Below are 22,528 nucleotides of genomic sequence, written 5' to 3'. Positions count from 1 at the left end.
GAACCACATTTTCAAAATTCTGTTTTTCTCCATTTGCTGCCTATAAATATTAAAAATAGGTTCTGTATCTTCCCTTTTAACTCAGCATTGCAGGAAAACAATAACAAATATCAGGCAAGTCAAAGAGGTACTTCTGCTTTGCTTTACTTTACTGATTTTTGTGAAATATGAATTTCAAAGTCTGGTTAAAGCAGTCTTCAGGAAACTGTTATACTTTCTTTGCTTTGCCTCAAACCCAAAAATGCTAAAGAAGTCAAAAAGTAACTTATCAGTAAGATACATAGAGAAAAAAGGCTTCATGACTTGTGAACAGTGGAATTAATGGTCTGTGGTGTTGGGTCCTGGAGGGCTATTTAGAGTCTCTGATTTCTAACAAAGATGCAATTTCACAATGAGGGCTTTTCTACAGAGTAGCACTAATAGGAACTCCCTCTTCTATCTTGCTATATATAATTTCTGATATCCTTTTAGCCTTTTTCCCTTTCAAGTCTGCCTGACATTGTCGTGGGTGTTGAAACAGTATTAGGGAAGAAAGGATATACACATTCACATGTACGCACAGAGTGCAATCTCATAACCTCATTTCCCAAGACCTAAAGTGGCAAAAGCATTTCTTTCATTTTTAAACTTACTATTTATGTGTCTTTAACAAAGTGTCTTAAAAACATTGAAGAGAATGCATGGAGGCAGCAAAGTTAAATGCGCATTTCTAGAGAAGTTTCAGGTATAGTTTAATTATGCTTTCAAAAATCTGGACCAGTCTTCAGCAATATGTGGCCTCCACCCCACATTTTCTTTCATTTGTAAACCATATTCTTCAGTTAAACTTGGGTAGTTCTGATCTTATCAGCCAGTCTCTTTCTCAAGCCACTCTGCAGATCCATTGTACAAAGCCAGCCACCAAAGGGGTATATGCAGGAAAAGGGAATAATTTTTTATAACAGTCCATAGGGAAAGGTAGAAGAGAGAGTTCTTCTTGGGTGGGAGGAGATAGAGGGTGTAAATGCATTTATTTGAAACTCACTGCTGATAAACTGAAGTGCCTGACAGTCTATCCAGAAATTTGATTTGGCATCTGTGATCTAGAAAATTTTAATAACCTCTGTAAGTCCATGCAGGAACACAGAGAAATTCCCATATGCTCTCTCTCACACACACTTGAAGTACTACACAGTAAACGTTAGAGCTTTAGGATTTCTTTTTCTCATTTCCATCTATAAAGCTACTGTTGGCATAATTTTTCTCTGCTTTTAATATTCTGTGTGGATAGAAAGACCAGACTGACCCCTGCTTAAATTCTATTGAAGTCAGTGGAGCTATAGGAGATAGAAATTGTATTTATTGTTTTCAGTAATTCAATCCAACTCCCCTGTAAGGAATAATTAATAGTGTGCAGTTAAAATAATTATACATATATGGTTAAATATTAAAATATTTTTATGGTTTTTTTCTCTTGCATATGATGTAATATAAGAAAATAACTGATACGCTAACATATTCCTACGTATTTTTATTCAGCAAACACAGAACATGATGAAAAAATGCTTTAATAGCACACTAAATGCTCTGAAAAGAAAATGTGTTCAGAATAAATTATGTTAGCAGTATTTTTCCTGATCAGATCGGTGTAAATCCAGCTTTAAAAAAAAATATATTTATCCCACACCTCCTCTTCCTTTAAAAAGTGTGAAGGAATTATGCCAAGAAAAAGGTAGCAGTTAGTATAGATAAAAGCTTCTATAAGCAATGAAGAACTTCACAGTGACCGTATAATAGTCTGGAAGTAAATCATGTATAGAGATATGTTTAATTTAGTGTGTGTAATGACACCAGATAAAAAACTGAAAATGAATCTGAATCTGATTTGCATAGGAGTTGATTTTATCATCTGCTTACTATGTCTAATAATTCAGCAGAAGTTTATAGTGTCTTAATGGGTTTATGTTATTGGTTCTTAAGTATACACTGTGTAATTTTTCCTTGATATCAAAACCCACGGTTGACTGGAACATAATTTGCACCTCATCTTCCATTTCAGTGACTCTGTTAATTCCATTCTATCACTCCTATCAATGACTAAATGACACCAAATGAGCATTCAAAGTAATTTGCCTTGAATTCTTTGCTTTTTGACTTGTATCCTATTTTTGTGTTGATTGGCAGCATGGGAGAAACAACTCTTGTTGGAAACCGTTCTCTTTACTTCTGAATTTCCTCACTAAAGAATAGATATGTTAATTAATTTTTTTCTTGCTTCCTTCTCTCTTGTCCTATTTTTAGCCCATTCTTTTTTTACCACTTAGAAATTCTGACTTCCTCAGCTTTCCAGAAAAACTGCAGTTTTACAGATGGCAAGACATGAAATTCATTAGTGTCCCATCAGACAATGGACCACCACTGACAAATACCATGCAGCTTCCCTTGGTGGTTTGAACCACCTTTTTTCCTCAAATTGTGTATTTGGTCTCTAATGGAAGTTTTATATCAGGAAATCCAGCAAATAGAAGCATGAAAATATGTGAGAGTCATAGGGTTTCTTGTGTAAGGACATTCAGCCCACAGCTAGCTCACTGAATGAGCAGGGTCTACATATTAAGAGAGAAGAGTGAGATTTAAGGAAAAGTTGCTGGATATGTTTGTTGCAGGAATTTAATAACTGGAAATTCATATTTCATGGGATCAGATACTGGAATCAATATTAGGACTCTCTATTTTCTCTATTAAAAAAAACCAAAAACAAGACAGGAGGGAAAAAAAAAAGTTTGCAGGCAAAATCGATGTGAAAACATGAAGGAAATTTAAATATGAAAACCAAGTAAAACACTGTGAGATACACCTATTGTTTTTGTTTAGGTCAATGTAAATTTTTCCATCTAATGGCAATCAGTGCTTGAAATGACAGCTGATATCTCTGTTTCAGTGTATCATTAGTACTTTAAAAATGCAGAGAAACTTTTTAAATTAAAATATATTTTAAAAAAAGAAATACCAGAATTATTGTATTCTAAAGGGTGTTCAGTTATAGCTTGTGGAGATACAAAAATTTGATATCACAATATATGGAAAAGAAATGCTTTCAGTGCTTAATTACACTGTGCAGTGATAAATCTTGAAGGCTTGAACAATGGTGGTTTGGTCTTAAAAGTCACAAAAGGGAGTGGTCTCATCTGATTTTATTAAAATAATCTCACAAAATTTTGAAATTAATAGGTTGACCTGAAAGCTGCAGAGATATGAATAAACGCCTGATATTTTAAGGACCTCATTAAAATTAATCTAGAGTCATGCCTGGCAATGCTAGTAAGGCAATAGAGATGTGCCAGTGGGGATATTTATTCTTTTCTCAGCTGATTGGGGCAGAATTCACATGTTGGTGTTCTCACCAATTAAGCCTCTAGTGGAAGAATAAATGAAAGACTTCACTTCTATCACATTACAGTCCTGCAATACAATCAAATAGTGTTGAAATGTTATAACACTCTCATAACAACTGGCAGAAGTCCCTGAAATTGCTCCAGTGCAATAACGTGCTATAAAATGTACAGCTAATGAGAGCTGGATATGGAGAATAATTTAAGATGAAAGTTGGGCTCCTGTAGCCCAGGCATTTCAGATTTTTTCTGCTCACGGACTGTATATTTGTAATATAATGTCTTGATTAATGTTGGTTTTGAAGCTTCTGTGACTGTGGAAAACACACGTGGGTGGGTGTACAAGCCAGGAACAGCTTTAACAAACACATCTGTGCTGACATGTTGAAGGGAGAGTAAGAGAAACCCAGTCCTGAGGGATTTTAGTAAACTGAATTTAATGGGAATTGAAAGTTCTTAGTATCACTTTAGGACTTTAAATAAATCAGTTTTGCACCAAACTGATGGTTGGATTAAATGAATTCTTCTACTTTGAATTCAGTGGTGTTCCCCAGCATACTGAAAACCTTCATCAGTTTTGCTCAAGAACAAAGAAGAAAAATATAGCACAAATTTACTGTTTAATATAACTAGATGAGTTATGATACAGTCTCCTCTTACTTGAGGATCTGAGAGTTTTAACTGGTGAGCAGATCAAAAAGATGCATATTAAATAGGAACCGGTAAAGGAGATACATAGTGATGATTTTGTGATTTGGTGCTGCAAAGGCAAATGAGTGATCCTGCAGTCAGGGAGAATTAGATACCTGAATCTATTAATTCAGTAATTTTTAGAAAATGCTTGGAAATTAAAAAGAGGTAATGTATAAATAGTACTTTTAAAGCTGTTTCCTTGGAACGCTATTTGCTGCTTATCCCAATTTTTAGTTTGTTACACTGTACATATATATGTATATATTAAAATTTATTTATTTTTATGTACTGGTGGGAGTCTAATTTTAATATTGAACACTAACATTTGTTTTGTATTTTGTCTTGTGTGTGACTTTTAGTATTCCAATGTGACTGAGAAGATATTAATGCTGCTGAGTAATAAAAGATTAATTAGACCATGTAGTCTGATAATCATCAAGAATAAAAGTTTGACTTGAAAAATTGGATTGCAGAATACAGAAAGCTTGTTCCAGATATGAGCACTCCTAAATCTCCTCTCTTATCACCTTATAAATCACATTCACTTTTCAATGATTGCTGTGTTCTGTGTTATTTGACTAGAACTTATGCTAAAAACAAAGTAATCTGTTTAATTAAGTACCATGTCTTTAAGTGTTATGAGACAATGAGTTTAACTGTTGTGCCAGTTACTTGATACAGTGGTGAGTGGAAATTGAATTTGCATTTACAGATATAAAATTTACAAATAAATTACATGTCAGCATGGTAAATACTATTGTACTAACATTTTCTATTTCAGGGGTGGAAGGTAAGCCACAATCTACTCATGAATATCCATAGGTCCTTCCCTATTCTCTGGATGACAAAATTGTTTTTCAGTGCAGAAACAGATCAATATAGAACATGCTACCTAAGGCTGAGCTTCCTTAAATTTTCACTGAAGGAAACACGTTATTAAATACTAAATGCTTTGATGAAGGAGAAAAAAAAAGAAATTTTATTTTTGAAAAGTAATGACAGTTTCATAGAAAGGATACAAAAATTAATTCTAACATAGAATAGTAATTGTTAGCTTCTGTCCTTTCCATTTAGGAGCTCAGTGGAGAGCTGCTATCTGCCTACATTTAGGGCCCTGCCTGTCTGTCAGAGGGAGAGGAACACAGAAATACACAGCATCTTCTGTCCATATCCCAGGCAGCTGGGAGTACTCAGCTACTGCCCTATGGGATCTGCAGTCACTCCCAATATAAATTCACTGAACTTCACCTGTGGATGGAACAGAAGATCAAAAGCACAGTGCTAATAAATATGTAAGATGATATACACTGGCTGAGGCTGAGTAGTTCTTCTCATATAAGCCTAAGTAGTTCTTCTCAGAGGCTTTTAAAAAACATGGCAATGTCTGGTGCAAACTGAAAGACACTAAGAGTTTGTCGCCACAGCTAGAGAGAGTTTTCCTATATCTCTCAAATTCCTTCCTCTGTGGCTCATTAGTTTACTTGTGGTTATGTTATTCAAGGCCAGGTAGGATGAGGCTCTGAGTGACCTGGTCTAGTGAAAGGTGTCTCTGCCAAAGGCAGGGGGATTGGGTGATGTTTGATGTCCCTTCCACCCCAAGCCATTCTATGATTCTATGAATCTAATGAAGATGAATGCTAGCTCCTGACTTGCAGTTCTGATTTGTTACGCCTAGACTAGAAAATACACTGTGGACAAAATGACGTGGAAGTCATCCTCTGTGATAGAGCACATATCCATAAGCTGTTAACTTCCAAAATAGGACAGCCATTTCCATTCCGTGGATTGGGAATGCTCCCTGACACAGTTCCCAAAACATGGGTAAGAGTTTTTTGGGAGAGACAAGACAATGGCAGGGAGAATTTTCTAAAGTTAACAGCAGAGATAACTGAGGTTCCAGTGCCCAGGAACCTTTGGACCGTAGAGGGAAAAGGGGTCCAAGAAAACCAGTTGTTATTCAAGGACAGCTTACTAAAGCCTCAGGGACAGTTCATACCAACAAGTAGGAAGTCAGGCAAAATTGGATGAACCAGGAGTTCCTAGCAAATCTGAAACAACCAAAAAAGGAAGTATACAAGAGGTGAAAGCAGAGATAGATATCCTGGGAAGAATGTAGGGACACTGAGCATGCAAAGATGCGGTTAGGAAAGTCAAAGCCTACCTGGAATAGAATCTGGAGAGGCATGTCAAGACATCAGGAAGAGCTTCCTCAAGTCCATAAGCAGAAAAAGGAAGACTGAGGAAATATGTCCCCACTGCTCAATTAAGAGGGGGCCCCAGTGGCAAAAGACACAAAAAAAAGTGCTGAGTGCCTTCTTGACTTCAGTTTTTACTAGCAAGACCAACCTTCAGGAATCCCAGGCCATGGAGGCCAGGGTGGAATGCCTGGAGCAAGTTAAAACTACCTTTGATGGAAGAGGATCAGATCAGATGATACTTAAGCAAAGTGGTCATACAGGAATCCATGGGTCACAAGTGCTGGGAGAGCTGGCAGATGTCACTGTGAGGCTATTCTTAATTTTCTTCAAATGATCTGGTGGCTGGGAGACAATTCTGAGGACTGGAGGGGAAAAAAAGGCTTCCAGAAAGGCAATGAAAAGGATGCAAGGCTGATCAGGTATTCTTGGAGACCATTTTGAGAGATATGAAAGACAAGAAGGTGATTTGGAGTAGTCAGCATGGATTCACAAAGGGAAAGTCATGCTTAATGAACTCAGTCACCCTCTATAGTGAAATGACTGGCTGGGTGGATGAGGAAAGAGCAGTAGATATTACCTCCTTGATAGGTCAGAGGGTCATGCTGCCATCCAGACTTTGGCAGGCTGGAAAAGTCAGCTGACAGGAAACTCACAGTTGAGATGAGGGAAGTTCAAAATTATGCTGGAGAGGAGCAACCCAATACAGCAGTGAGTGCTTGAGACCACCCAGTGATGCTTTGCAGAAAAGGAATCATGGAGGTCCTAGCAGACACCAAGATGAATATGGGCCAGCAATGTATTCTTATTAGATATGAGAAATAAAAGCTGTTAACATGTCTTCTTATTGACAAAATCTTACTTTGAAATATGAAAAGATGTTTTCCAAAATCCTGAATTTGTAAGGAAATCAAGAGGTTTTGTTTTCTGTTTCAAGACCATGTATTTTCTCTTTAGTTCACTTAGTTTCCAAGCTGTTTCTATTTTTGTCTCTTTAATGTTGTAATAAATGAGGTATTTCAGCTACTTTATATCCTCAATAAAGTATTCATCAGTCTAAATATTACTAATAGGCACAAAACCTGTTACTCTTACAAATATTTAATAAAAATCATTACAGACCTTGATTTTTATGGCACTTTTAGTTTTTATTTTTATAAAGAAAAACCATCTATGATACTCCTCATGACTCTCAATGATTTTTTAGTCATATAACTAAAGCTCCAAGGTCTACCATGATAAATTAGTGAGCTATGGGTCATTAGCAAAATATGAATTAATGCAAAATGCACAATAGGCTGCACATTTTAGCCTTTCTCCAGATGGTTAATTAAATATTTGAAGGCACAATATGACAAAAGTATGACAATATTGTTACTTAATGGCACTGAATATGAAAGGAGTTTAATTGTTCTATTTCTCTCTTTCATCATTGATTAAAATAATGTATTTCAATGAAATTTGGCATTGGTCAACATCTCAGTATTTCCTCTTAGTTGAAAATTAGATCATCATTCCTTAAAAGGAAAAAATTATAATTTGCTGAACAAATTGGAATGTTGCATTAAAAATACAGTCTTACAATATGTAACTTCTTTAAGGTTGAAATTACACATCCCAAAAATACGTAAAACTTTTAATTCCTGGGGATGCTGTTCTAAAAATCCACATTAGGACTCCTTCACTATTTATTAATAAAAAACCTTATCAATGAACATTATTATTTTGCAGTCTTTTCCAGAACACTTCCCAAAATTTGAGATTATAATTTTTTGTTTCATGTGATGTGTAAAGAAATGCTCTTTTAAGAATTCATTAAAACATTATGATTGTGGATAATTTATTTATATTTCATGTACAATAGCATTAAAATTAAGACTTATTATTAGAAGTATTTGAATATAAATTTATTAAAGTATTAAAATAGGGTTATTTGATTAAAGTAAGAACCAGCAGATCCTGGTGACTTGTTTGTCCAAACACCTCAGTCTGAGATGCAGACGCTGTAGCTTCACAGCAAGGCACCTTGCAGGCTCTTCCTGCACCTGATAGAATACCTTGTAGACCTGTATTTTTTTTAGTCTGTAGCATTACCTTCTAAATGAGACAAGTCTTAGGACTGCAGAATTACCTCAGATACAAAGAAAAAAATCTCTTGTGAATTGTGGTGAATGATGTCATTGACTGCTTATGCGCACTAAACTGACAGGACCAGGAAGACACAGGGATTGTGCAGTCTCTGTGGAGTCTGCATGGAAGTCCAGGAAAAAAAATAAAGTGATCAAGTTCGGGGAGTGAGGTGAAATTTATAAATCAGAGCTTGCTAAAAAATACCAGTAATCTGTGTGTGTTCCATCATTTAGCAGTATTTCATTCAGGAGCTCAGAAACTGCTTTAGTGATTAACACCTTGCACCTTTGTACTGCAGAACCACGGCCATGTTCTGAAGAATTGTTGTGTGACTTACCAGCACTATAAATTCAGAAGCCATCTGAAACTTATAAAGGTTTTTAAAATATTGGTTGGAAGAGCCATCCAGAACCAAATAACTCACTTAAAACTTAATATTCCTTAGAGAAAGCACTCTTTGCTATTGAAATCTTTTGAGCTGCATGATTCTGAAAATCTCTCACAGTGTCTTTTTTGATACATTCATTGTTTAAAGAGAGTATAAAAGTTTATAGAGATGAGTATAAGAGATACTGGGTATTAAAGCTTATTAATTACAGTCTACATTTCCCTCCATCAATATCCATGAATAAGGGGAAAATGGAATGAAAATACAGGCAACAAGAACCTCTAAAGCATTAAACACAGACACAACAACCAGAGATTTAACTCATGAAGAAATGTTCACAGCCTTACTGAAATGCTACAGATCTTAAGTTACAGAAGTGAGTTTACTGGTGACTACAAGAATAGACCTTAAGAAACTGCTTTGAAAATATACTTATTCCTTAACTCTTACTGAAGATTTGGCAGTAACTGAGCTCTGTTTATACACAACCAACATAGACAGTTCAGGACAGGAAAAACCTTTCCTTCTCTGTAGAATTTGTTTCTCTATAGTTTCTCCCAGAGAGTGTGAACATTTTACAAAACTCATCCAGGTTCTTCACTGGTGCAGCTGAGATAGAAATCACTGGGATTGATTTTTGCTTCTAAAACGTAGGACACTAAGCCGTGTTGGAAAAAATCTGTTCACCCCTCTGTCTCCTCACCCCCATCCCATCATGGGAAACAACCTTCCTGCTTTGCTAGTGGGTCTGGAATCACTTGCAGTGTACAGTGTACAACCTCTACCAGTGATTTCCTTAAAAATAGCCTGCCCACTTGTAACACTTGAGCAGCATTAAAGATTTAGGATAAAATCCCAAGTACAAAAGTGTAGATGTCAAGGTGTGCAGAGGAGGATCTGTTCCAAGAGGGTGGGGAATGACCATGATCTACCTGTGGTCAGTTCTGGAAGACCACTGGCACTCTGCATCTATTCTGAAGTGTGCGTAGCTGCTGGAAGGGGCTGAAGTCTTAGAAGAAAAAATGATTCCAAGGTTGGTAACTTAGTAATTTGAAAGGATGTTTTGACTCTACTAAATTTTATTCTATTTTTTATTTCTCTTGTGGGGTCAGTGACCCGCTTGTATTCACTGCAGCTGAATTTAAAGATTTGTGTAATGAAATCTATTGATAAATTTTATCTTATTTTCCTTTTCTAGTTTAGGTTTTTTTTGACAGAATCAAATGTAAAGTACTGCAGTTCATAATACTCTACTGAATGGAGTTCAGATTTATAGCCAAATCTTAGGTATTCATAGAATTCTTGCTTTTAGTAGTTGGAATTTAATTAATATAAATGTACACAAATATATATATACACACACATATACACACATATTTTATCTATGCAACCCCATCTTCGCAATACAGTAGATTTTCTAGAATTTACCTATACCACAGGCCCACAGAGTGACTGTGGCACCCATGGAGATCACCCAGTCCAACCCCTTGCTCAGGGCAGCACCAGCTACAGCAGGTTGCTCAGAGCTGTGACCTCTCAAATATTAATATGCGCAAAAATGGAGATTCAGAAGTTTTCCATTTTTTTTTTTCTTTCAAATACTTTTGAGATTGAGAAATATATGATTTCTGAAAATGGTGTGAAAGGTCTGAGATCAAGTTTACCTTCTCACTCAGCTGGGAAAAAAGAACTGAAATAAAGAGTAAACTGAAATGAAGAGTACTGTAAAGACTCAATATTCTCTTTGGTTAAGATAACATGATAATGACTTGTTGGCATTAAAATTTAATTTGTGCTGATCTAACTTGAATAATTAACGTTATTCTCATATTAAAATGCAGAAGGCATATACTTCCTATTTCCTAGCCTGAATACATTAGAAGCTTAGCTGTCAAATGACTTGACAGAGAGCCAAAAATTTGCAGAGATACCTGAGATCACATTTGAAAGGGGAAAAATGCTGTTATTAGAGCAAAGCTCCAAATAATTATAGCATATGAAACAAAAGGTCAAGCCAAGGTGTTCCCTCATTAAAGAAACTCTTGGTACTACAAGAAAAAAAATCAATTTTGGTGAACCCTTTTGACTACTGATTGTTAAATCTAAAGCTCATCAGAGACCATTTCAAGAGAAAATATGTATTGAGGTACATTTAGATATTGCTTTGAAACTAATTTCTTCTCTCATTTGTCCTTTTGCACTTCCTCAGAACAGATGAAGTACTTGCAGAAGCTGAAGAGAGGGAAATAAGAAGTTGTTCCGGTTTGGCCAAATTTAGAAATATATCCTCTGAGAGAAGGCAGGTCACCACCCCTCCCCCACCAGGTTAGGGGAAAATAAATTTTTCTCAAAGGAAAGTGAAAGAAATAAAAACTATTTATTTAACAAACACACGGGAAAAGGAAAATAATGCTAAATAATAAAAATCTCTCGCTGTGGGGAAAAAACCTGGGAAAGTGTTAGAGTCGTCCCTTTGGTCTCCTCGGAGCTGGGGCTTGGCCCAGGGCCAGGCCCTCTGTGCTTGTTGGAAAGTCCTCCCGATGTGCTCTGATATTGAAGCAGTCCAGCAGAAAAGGGAGAAAATCCTAAATTCCAGGGAAGGGAAAAAAAAATTCAACTCTCAGTCTCTTTCTGGAGAAAAAGAAGCTGAAACTGGCCAAAAAACTGAGTCGGGAAACAGCAAGCTGGGTGCTTCCTCCATCCCCTGCTGCAGCTGGGCAAAAGTTGCTATCTCTGTGTGACCTTTGACAAGCTGCAAACTGCTTTGAAAAAGTTTTGCTCAGTTTTTCCTTCCCTCTCTCAGGCTCAATTTAGAGGCATAGAAAGGCACAAAGTTAATTTCTGGGCATAGGGCAGAGATATGGGATACACATCATAAAGTCACCCCAAGACAGAAGTGATGATGGTCTAAAAAGGGATCAGTTCCTTAGGCAAATCAAAGTCTATATGAAATCATTACTTTATGGGACAGCTGGACTTAAAATGGACTACATAATACCCAAAATCTTTGTGTTGATCAGAGGAAAGAAACTGCTTCATACATCCTAACGGCATGTCTAAATGACTGTGGCATGCCTTTTATATCCCCTAAGCCTACGGCCAAAATCAGCATTTTGGCAAGAACACACTCTGTCCCAGGAAGACCAAGAGTGAATCACTCCAGTTACTAAATCTGAGTGACAGTCAGTCCTATAGCAAAGAGCTTTCATAGCCATAAAAAATTTTCTTCATAATTTGAAGCATTTCTGATAGTTATTATTATTTCTATGTGATATTTTTGATTGGCTAACGTTTCTTTATGAACAAGAAGAAATATATGAAGAAATCATAGTTGATAGCGCAATTACTGCATTTTAGTTACACATTAGAAAATACCAAAACATACCTTTTTTTCCTAGTCCATACTGGAAAATAGAATAGAAAAGTATTATATCAGAAGACACTGGTGGTGCTGAAGACAGAAAAACATTTAATAAAATGCCAAAACGTATGTACTTTCACATGCAATCTTTAGGGTTGGAAATGACCTCCAAGTTAATCTGGTCCAACCTTTGACCAAACACCACCATGTCAATTAAACCACGACACTGAGTTCCACATCCAGTTGTTTCTTAAACACTTCCAGGGACAGTGACTCCGCCACCTCCCTGGGCAGCCTGTTCCAATGTTTAACTCTACTTTCAGTGAAAAAGTTATTGCTGATCTCCAACCTGAACCCCCCTGATGCAACTTGAGGGCATTTCCTCTTGTCCTGTCACTGGTTTTCTGGGAGAAGGGACAGACCCCCACCTGACTACAACCTCCTGTCAGGGAGTTCAGAGTGATAAGGTCTTCTCTCGGCCTCCTTTTCTCCAGGTCAAACATCCCCAGCTCTCTCAGCTGATCCTCATAGGTCTCTCCAGACCCTTCCCCAGCTCTGTTCCCTTCTCTGGACTTGCTCCAATCCTTCACTTTCTTGTAGTGAGTAGCCCCAAACTGAACACAGGATTTGAGGTGTGGCCTCACCAGTGCCGAGTACAGGGCACATACTCATACCCACATCTATATACATCCATGCACAAACAGAGAAAGTGGGAATCAGTAATCTGTTCTCCTGTTTTTTTGGAAAAGAATTTTTCAAACCTCAATAGAAAATTCCTCACAGTAGTTTGTTGTGAGCACAAGAGTATATGCAAATTACTGCAGAAAGCAATCTTAAAAAAACAAATTTTCCAAAATAAACAGGCAGAGGTATCACATGTACCATAGAACCTGACAGCTGGATAGCTGAAATAACAGAGACATTAATGAGAAACTACACAGAAAAAAACCAAACAAAAACTCCCCAAAATAAGAGCTGAAAAAAGTAGTAATCACAATACATATTATATTGGCACTGCTTAAATATTTTACTTCAGGTGGCCAAACCTACATAATCCAGCTTTTAAACAGGTAGTACCTAGGCTGCTTTCCAGAGTTGAATTTTAAAGGTCAGGCAATCAGATATTTTCAATTATTCAGAACTTTGAGAAATGTCTTTGAAGAAACAATGCATCGAAGCAGAGGCTTTGGACAGATAAGCTAGCATTATCAGAAATAACGTTTGTGGATAATTAACCTGTGCAATTCAAGAAGTTGAGAATATTACCGTAACCTAAGAGGACAGTTTGTTGTTTTCTCAACAAATGATTATAAACCTATTTTCGTTCACCCAGTTATACATTTGTGCCTAAACTGACTTAGCTGGTTTAGATTAATTGTAATATTTACTGTTAAGCAGGACAAAAGAACTGTTTGAGAGTTCAAGAAGCCTCCAAAACTACAAAAAACAGCCCAGTTATAAATTCAGATGCATCAATAATTTTGAAAGACCATATCACAGATCAGTTTTCAAAATCTAACCTACAAGATCTACCTGGGCTCTTTATAATGAACAAATTTTAACTAAGTGCAACTTCTTTTTTTTTTCCTCAGGTTATTTTCCTTACTTTTATCTTGTATCCACATATAGAGACTTGTTTAAAGACGACAGAAAGACTTAATCAGTTAAAAAAGAGCACTAGAGGATTTCTACATGCTTTTTTTAAAAGAGCGTTTTACCAAAAAAGAGGCTGCGATGCACTGAGAAATGAGTCTATATCTGTTTGTTAACAACAGAGGCCCCCATTCACTGGCTTTTTTATTATACTAAGTAAAGAGTAATACAAAGTTTTATTAAACCTGAATTAACTTGTAGCTGTGTAGCCTAACAGTAAGAGAATATGTGGCATATCATGTTGGGAGTGTAAAATCTGTAAAATTTCATTTATATCTGCACAAGCCAATCAATCTCCTCAGTGTTAGGGGATTACGAAATGAATTCTCAGAAAAGTGTTATGAGGTTTGTATACAGTACTGGGTATATTTCCACCTCTTCCTGTTGCCTTTCATACAGAAGCACAAGAGGAGACATACACCTATTTCTTTATTATAATTATAGAACAGAAATGAAAAAAAGCTTTTCTAAGAATGACCTGTAGATAATTTACTGGATTTTCTATGTTTCAAGGACATCTGTCATTTAACACTTTAACTAAAATTACTGCTACTCCTCTATAAGCAGAGAATGAGAAGCCAGGCACATAACCTTCACTCTTCATTTTCATTTCACTGTATAAATTTTCATAATTTATTCAATACTATTAAATGTAAAATTGCAAAGACAATTCTAGTATTATTTTGTGCTTTTTCATCATAGAAAAGATCCACAGAACCAGCTTTTGAGCACAAGTTATCATTTTCTTGAAATGAATTTTGATAAATTTTCTATTAAATAAGCAATCTTATGAAGTTAGCTTCCTTTGCACTTCATAATGACAAAGATCCAATCTAATGAACATATATTTACTTACGAGCAAAAATGTCTAGAATAAACCTGCAAATAACAGAAAGGAGTTACAATAATGACATCTTTTTAACCATAATTTAAAAAAAACCCCAAAAATCTGATTACTACTGTTTGTTAATGAATGTTTAAACAATCTTTATTCTTGCTGCAGTTCAGAAATGCCAGTTAAACATGAACATAATGTGGCCATAAGCAATTCTAAGGAAGTAGGTGAGGCCACTCTCACAGTGTTCTAACTTGGGCATGAGTATTACTGAATTAGAGTCTAAAAGACAGGGTTTCCTGTGGAATATTCATTATTTAAATATCAGGCTATAAACAATACTACTCCCTGGGCACATCACCTATTAAAAAGGCTAGAGAAGAGGTGGGCTGCAGCCAGCATGAAAAAAAATGAGTAAAGATGTTAGAAGCAAGAAGAGATAATCTAGAAAAAATAAATCTCTGTCTAAATATAGACAAGAGAGACAATCATAAATTCCTGAATATGGACAGCAAAAGTAATGAGACCATCTAAAAGAGAGTCTGAGAATTAAATAGCAAAATGAGCAAAAACTAACAATAAATCTGTTTTCAAACACACCCAGAGCAGGAAACCTGCCAGAGAATCTTTTATCAATGCATAAAAGCAGTGTTAATCAATTCTTTTGGGCACTGTTCACTTAGGACATACCCATACCAACAGAAGAGCTGTCTGAAACATCTGTAGAAGATGTTAAACAAAGCTGACACTTAAAAATTGCTTAGGCCAAATGTCATTAATCCAAAGGTCTGCAGGACCTGAGAGGTGGATAGCTGAAACAATAAAGCACACAACCTCTCTCTTAAGCTGCCTTGATACTTCTAACTGAATGCTGGAAATATGATTCTCTTGCTTAAAGAATTTTTTATGGATTTCTCCTGGAACTGCACCCCTCTAGTCCTGTTGTTCTGAGTGGAAATTAGTAGAAACTCTAAGGAAGGAAAAGAATTAGTAGATACTGGCTTAAAAATAATCAGTATGAAAGGTTCAAAATGACTTTTACAAAAGTAAGTTCTGTTTTATAAAACCAGTGATATTTATAGTTCTCAACCAGTTGAATGGGGGTGATTCGGTTTCTGAAGTCTTCCTGGATTCCTGGAAGGCTTTTGACATTGCAGGACCAAAGGCTTTTAACAAAATGAAATGATCGTGGCTAAGGTAGCAAAGGATGAGTTTTCACAATATTGGGAAAACCAGAATTCTACAGGCATCTTTGTTGGGACTTAGGCTGTATTCATGAACTATCTTAGAAAAGAATATATAAGAGGGTAAAAACATTTTGCTTATGATGTTAATCTCTTGTGTTAAGGACAAGTATAATTCTAGAGAGCTGGAGAAGGATCTTATGGTACTCCCTGACTAATTAAAATGTCAGAAGGAGCTCAGCATTGAGCAATGCATTTGCAGATGACAAACAGAACTCATTCTCCAGATAAATAATGTGCTCAGAGAATGCCTTTGAGCTGATGTGATCACACAGGTATGACTTGGGTTTTATGTTGGGTGATTCCTATGATATACTTTTATTTACTGCTGCTCAGAATTAGATTGATGTCATGAAACTGATAGGTGGGAAATACAAAAGTAAATGGAGAATCTTATTATAATGTGAGTGTTTGAGACAGGAAACTGTGCTCTTGAAGTCCTTACATGACACTGCACAATGCCATGATTTATTTGCTTGTGCAGTGTGGTGTTCTGGTACATTCATCACAAGAAAGATATATTTGATCTTATTAAGCTTAAAAAAGAAAGTTGATCAAATACATGGATGAGCCTATGTATGGGGAATAAGCAGCTGGACTAAGAATTGTCCCCATAGAAAAGATATGCTTTAAGTGGTACAAAATAATTAGTAACATGGTGAACAAATTATTGTTCACATTCTTTTCCAGCACAAGAATTAATGATGAGCCTGAAAATGCCTCTAGGAGACAGTTTTAAAGCCAAAGGATCTTATTTTACTGATAGAAGAACTGTGGCACTTCTTTCAGAGTATTTTGGCTGCTAAATTTGGGGCTTGAAGGAAAACTGGGCAAACACTTTGAAGTGATTTGGTGATGATTACCTAATGTGAAAACTTGTACTCAGAATATTACTACAGTAAGAGGCAATATGTCATATATGTGAAGCCAAGAACTTACTGATAGATTAATTAAAACTTAAAAATATCATCAAAAATGCAACAAAAAGTTAGTTGTTCAGTTAAAATAATTCTGAGACTGATAGAGCAAATTAATAGAGAATAGTTGCATTACGAATAATACACCTAAATACAAGAAAACTTACTAATATTAACCACTTGCCTTTTTCATTTTGATCATTCTGCCAAGATCCCTACAGATCTTCAGGCTGACAGCAACAGTTTTCTTGAGGTATATCAGCAGGGAAAAGGGTATCAGTGACATTCCCAGTTCTTTGGGGCAAGGAGCAATGTGCTGATGGCAAGAATAATTTCTCCTCACTCTTAAACCTGTTTTATGTTTAGCAAGGTCTGCTTCCATTTCACCTGTTCCCAGGTAAAGTTTGAAAGTTGTGCAATAGCATTTTATAATCATTATTAATAGAAAGTGCTCTTGTTTGTTATGCAGTGATAAGCCAGAGTTTTCAGACCTCATACAGATATGGTGTGTGGAGATTAAGGAAACACACTGTGGAAACAAATTAGAAATAGCTCACATGTAGGCAAGCTCAGACCAGTGCTGAGACTCTGCCTTATCAGGTAAATAAAACGTTTATGGCCTTCTTCTAGTAATAAAAGTCATATTTATTACCCTGCAAAAGAAAATATATCCATCTCAGTTCTTGGAATTAAAGCAGCCAACAAATGGAAAGATACAGACAAAATGTGTACACTTGTGGGCTTTTTTCTTACGAGTTCTGTTAGAAACCAAATCCTGGGCTTGCTGGTGCTTTGATCTGACACAGCATGGTTATTATCTCTAAATAGATTAATACATTGCCTCTTAACTCCAGCAAACTCACACAGTTTTTCTGTGAGTTAACCAAGAAGGTTATATTGAGGGCTTCACTTCTAGCCATAAATATGCGATATTTGCATTTCCATTTTCCCTCATGACTTCTCCATCCTGCACTTTATTCCTACGTTGAAAGTTATCAAGGGTCTCCTCTCAGGAATGGCTGCACAGAGCTCTGAGCATGCTTATGGAGGAGTTAGGATTTGCCCCTCAGACAAAATGGAAATGTTTGATGAAGAAAAGTTAATTTTTGTAATTACCTTAAAGAGTCTTACCTGATTTCCTGCCAGGCCAATGAGCTTTCTGTCTTGGGAGAAACATTTTAGGTTTGCTTTTCTCATCTTCTCACAGAACATGGCAAATACAGAGCAATTATCCTGAGTCTCTTTATTGTCAGGTCCTTCCATACTATCAGGATCTTAGAAACATGGGAAACACTGTCAATCAGTATATTCATCAGTTTTCATCATGCTTTCTAAAAGGTGACATCAAGGGATTCATTATCTTACTGCTGACCCTCATCAGACCCTCGTGACTGGTTGAAGAGCAGCATCCAGCAGAGGGTAACAGTGGACACCTGTAGGAGTTATGTTGATCTCAGTCAGCAGTGGGGGGACTTTTCACATTTCGTAGCAGTCTCTGGCAGTGTAAAGTGGAGCTCCTGGGAATAAACTTTTAGTTTTGGAAGTCAGATGTAATGTGGTGTTTTTTCAAGAAAGCATACAGAAGGCTTTAAACTCAGCAGAAAGAAATAAACCAAACAACCCTCCCCAAACAAAAAACACCCCACGAATCAGAAACACAACCAAACAACCCCACCCATCCACCCACAAACAAACAAACAAAACCCCACTCCCAAAAGATCCCTGCAAGATCTCCATGCCAAGTTTAGTTTCCTTCTATAATAGGAAAAACCCCAACAAATCAAAAACCCAACCAGAATCCATTCAGAAAAATAAAATTGAATAAAATGTATTTTTAGTAAGAAAGAAAACACATGGATTATTGCAGTAATTGCTGTGCTATGTAAGATGTTCAGCTTACTAGTAGGTACCATGAAAAACCCCCAAACTTCCTTAACCCTCCTTTCTGCCAGGAGGAGTTCTAGCACTTTCCTATATTGTCAAAACAGTAAATAATAATTTACACTGTAGACGTTTGGAGTTGTCTATTCAGGTTCTTCTTGAGTAAAAGTACATTTCATGCTGAATATTAAGAAGGTAGTTTGAAGAACTAACCCAGCATTGTTTGCTAACTTCTTGAGAAAAGTGACATTTCTGCTTTAAATAAGACTCTCCCCTTCAAAAACACCCCTCTAGCATAAAAAAATTGTTTTCAGTGTGTGAAAATTTGTTACATATTACAAATGCTATTAAAAGTATACTTTTAAAAAGATAGTATTGAAAGCAGTGCCATCTTTGTAAACAGAACAAAAGCCACATGCAAAATTATAGAATGATGGAAGAAAAGCCACCTGTTCAGTCACCTTCACCTTGCTAGTGAAAGACTGTTCCCTAAGGTGCACACCTAGTGCTTATTAGCCCTTTTCAAAGCATCAAGCAGTGTAGCTGCATCCTATTCCCTTGGGGGGTTATTCAGTGATTTCAGAGATCTCACTGTCAGGAAGATTATCAGTATGCTATTTAACCTCAATTTTCCTTATCCTAATTTAGTGTCATTACTCTCAGTTACCCCATCATAACATGTTTTGAGATGTAATATGAGCAAATAGATACTTAACAACAAGATAAACATCCCATCAGCCTTGCACAGGGAGGACTATTTTTAGATTCTCTTTAAACTCGGGGGGTCTTGTCTGATGTCTCAGCTGAGGGAATAAAAATAGTACAAGAAAAAAAATGTTAATGTCAAACTGTGCATTTTCACAGTTAGCCACCATATAACAATTACTGAAGGACGTCCAGTTTTGCATTCTTCCATTTTTGCAATTGGTTATCCGTGGATGCTTATTTTGCTAACTCAGATTTTGCTAAAAAATAAACACCATGCTGCAATAATAGATGTCCAAAAAAGAACTAGCCTCAGGATGAACAAAATAATGCACAAAAAAAGTGTCAGAATACTCCCTTAGCAAAGAGAACAGCAGATTCTTGTTTTCTTTATTGGTGTTTTGTTTTAGACTCTTACATTTAGGATGCTGAAAAGCCAAATTTGATAGTTGTTATAGCTCATGGGGTTTTTTTCCAACCAAAAAAAGATTAAATCCACAGTGTTGTAGTATTACAAGACGGACTGAACTAATGCTGTTAAGTTTCCCTACTAAAAGAGCTCATACCTGTGTAGTTTGGAGGGATACTAATTAATTGACAAAGCTGAGTGATATATGCCACAAAGAGAGGGATATGAACTGAACTTGCTGTAGATGTCATCATTATGAATGTTAAATAAGCTTTTTAATGACCTAAAAATGTGGGTAAAATTCAAGAAATTTCCAGGCAAACTCACACAGCACAAGTTACTGCGCTTCACACCACCCCCAACCACTCTCAAAAATATTATTTGGAGTATATTTGTTTCACTACCAATTATATCTGCGAAAGCTTTTAAGTTAGGGCTTCACACATTCTATTACAAATCAGATGTTCAGCTATCTTTTTATCTTGCCTTTCCTAAGGCATTCCTCATCCATGCCCAAGGCACCAGTTCATCCATCTGAATGGCTGTGTTAAACATATGTACTCACGTCCTAGTTTCTCACATTCCGGTTTGATCAGTTTTTCTAGCCACATTCCAGACATCAGAGTCTGTATAAGAACAACAGGAGGAAAGAAACAATAGATATTCCTGTCTTACAAGGCCGGGCTTCTCTCCCATCACAAGGATCCCTCAATTATTCAGAGATGAGCTCGATGACAGCCATGAAACTGAGTAAATCCAAGGAGGCAGTTTAAGGGTAGCAATCCAGTACAAAGTCTTAACAGATTTCCCTATATATGTGCATATATATATATAGATAGATATAGATATATGTATCTGTATGAAATTTTCATTTAGTATTTATTTTGTTAACATAAAGCCATTCTTAGAAGAAATGTTTGAATTCCATGTTGCAGGACTCAAAGCTCTGCATTTTGGAGTCACTCTGGTTTTATTGCTTAGCTTATAGCTTTTAAAAAATACACAGACATGTAATTTTCTTACAGTAGGAAAACTCCACAATTACTGAAGGCACTTAACTTCAGTTCCATTCAAGAAATCATCTTTGGCCAGGAATCAATATGGAAATGTTCAGTCCAGAAGGAAAAGTATCAAGAAGATACCACAATCAGAAAACCATGTGCGATTATAAAATATATTTTACAAACCTAATGATAGCATGTACTTCTAAGTGACAGCTGTAACAATGATTTGCTGCAAGATCACATCACAATTTTCCATAACCTTTCCATTCGCAGTGTTTGGACACTGGCAGGAAAGACTGTAATTAAAGGGTAGAGAAAGAGAGGGTGTCATCTATTTATGTCTTCACCTTTTACAATCCAATTTATCCAACAGATTTTAAAGCCAATGGATGAAAAATCTTTTACAATTCACACAGAGAACAGATGGCACAGCAGCATTGAAAATGACAGTGTATACAAGCCAAGTGAGCTGGTGTTCTGCTCTAGTTAAGAAGCTGTCAACACTTGTATTACAAACCTCGGATTTCAAGGGTTTGTAAGTTGTCTCTTTTAGATAACATCTGGAAAGATTGGCTTACAAGCTGCATGCCTAGGTACCACGTTAAAAAACCCCCCAACAAAACAGCATGTTTATTACTTTCATATCCTTTACACTCATATAATAATATTGTAAATGTTACCTGTGACTTCAATTGCTGAGGGATTGTTTGCCAGAGGGATTTGAACGGGCTGGTGAGTGCGTGAGTGACTGCAGAGTGTGGCTGTCTCTACTCTCCTCCTTTCCGCAGGAGGCTTTAAGCATGACTGCTGAGACCTGCCCAAGCACCCAAACACTCCATGCCTGGGATGTTTATGTCTTTTGGGGCATTTCCAGACCCTTTGTGAAGCTATTCCCAGGAACAAAAGTGATCAAGATGCCAAACACAAAAGATAAGCCATTTTAAGCACTACACCCAAAGTAACATAATACTTGTGTTAAATACCACATTTGGGCTTAGAAAGATTGCAAGCTGTGCTGAAATAAATAGTTTTCTACACTGAGAGTCCTCAACAGTGGTTTTCATAGGGACAGAAGTAGCTATGCATTGCATGAAAATCCTGCTTATACAAGGTGTCAGTTTTGGCTACAAAGACAAAACAGAAGATTGTAACATTTTGCCTTGAGAAAAGGTAATGGCAGCTCAGGAAGGATTTCAGGATTTGGCTCACCAACAAAACAATTTTAAATTATACGTTGCTAAGCACTAAACTGCTTACAGGATTAGTATCAACATATTGTGCCCACTAGCTGTAGGTTTGAATCTGTACCACGGTCTCTGTGGCTGGCAATAACATTGCATTGAACATAAAGCCAAACTTTGGTCTTACTTGACAAATGGGTCTACAGTGTTTAATTTTGAAGTAAAAGTGAGAAATCAGTAAAAATTGTTGTAATAGATTAATTGAAGCTGTTCTATGAAGGGGTCTTTTGGACTGTGAGAGAATATATAGAAAAAGCAAAGAGTTAAATATATGTATTAGAAGTAGTAATGTGATTTTCAACTTGGATAACTGTGACCTCATTCTTTCAGGAGGAAACATCAGGAAATGAACAAACTAACCAACCAGTCAAATTGGAAATTACGTTTTTAGTGCCATTTAGAGGAAAAGAAATGCAGTGCAATCAATCAGAGTTGCACCCACTGAGACATCCGTATGTCAAAGAGATTCTTTAAATGGAATTACGAGTCATTCCCCTAAAG

General features: G+C 36.4%; 1 long non-coding RNA gene across 1 annotated transcript in view; it reads right to left on the bottom strand.

The window, feature by feature from the left end:
- Positions 1–21,691, bottom strand: part of LOC108445237 — a 22,464-nt gene extending 773 nt beyond the window's left edge. The window contains exons 1-4 of the long non-coding RNA XR_001860008.1: positions 21,467–21,691; positions 20,348–20,408; positions 19,385–19,471; positions 17,919–18,315 (exon numbers count right to left, since the gene is read on the bottom strand). This is a non-coding gene — a long non-coding RNA (uncharacterized LOC108445237). The remainder of the gene's footprint in view (positions 1–17,918; positions 18,316–19,384; positions 19,472–20,347; positions 20,409–21,466) is intronic.
- Positions 21,692–22,528: the final 837 nt, after the last annotated feature.

Source organism: Corvus brachyrhynchos, unplaced genomic scaffold (genome assembly GCF_000691975.1).
Source record: "Corvus brachyrhynchos isolate BGI_N302 unplaced genomic scaffold, ASM69197v1 scaffold11, whole genome shotgun sequence".
Lineage (NCBI taxonomy): Eukaryota > Metazoa > Chordata > Aves > Passeriformes > Corvidae > Corvus > Corvus brachyrhynchos.
This window is presented reverse-complemented; position numbering and strand designations above follow the sequence as displayed.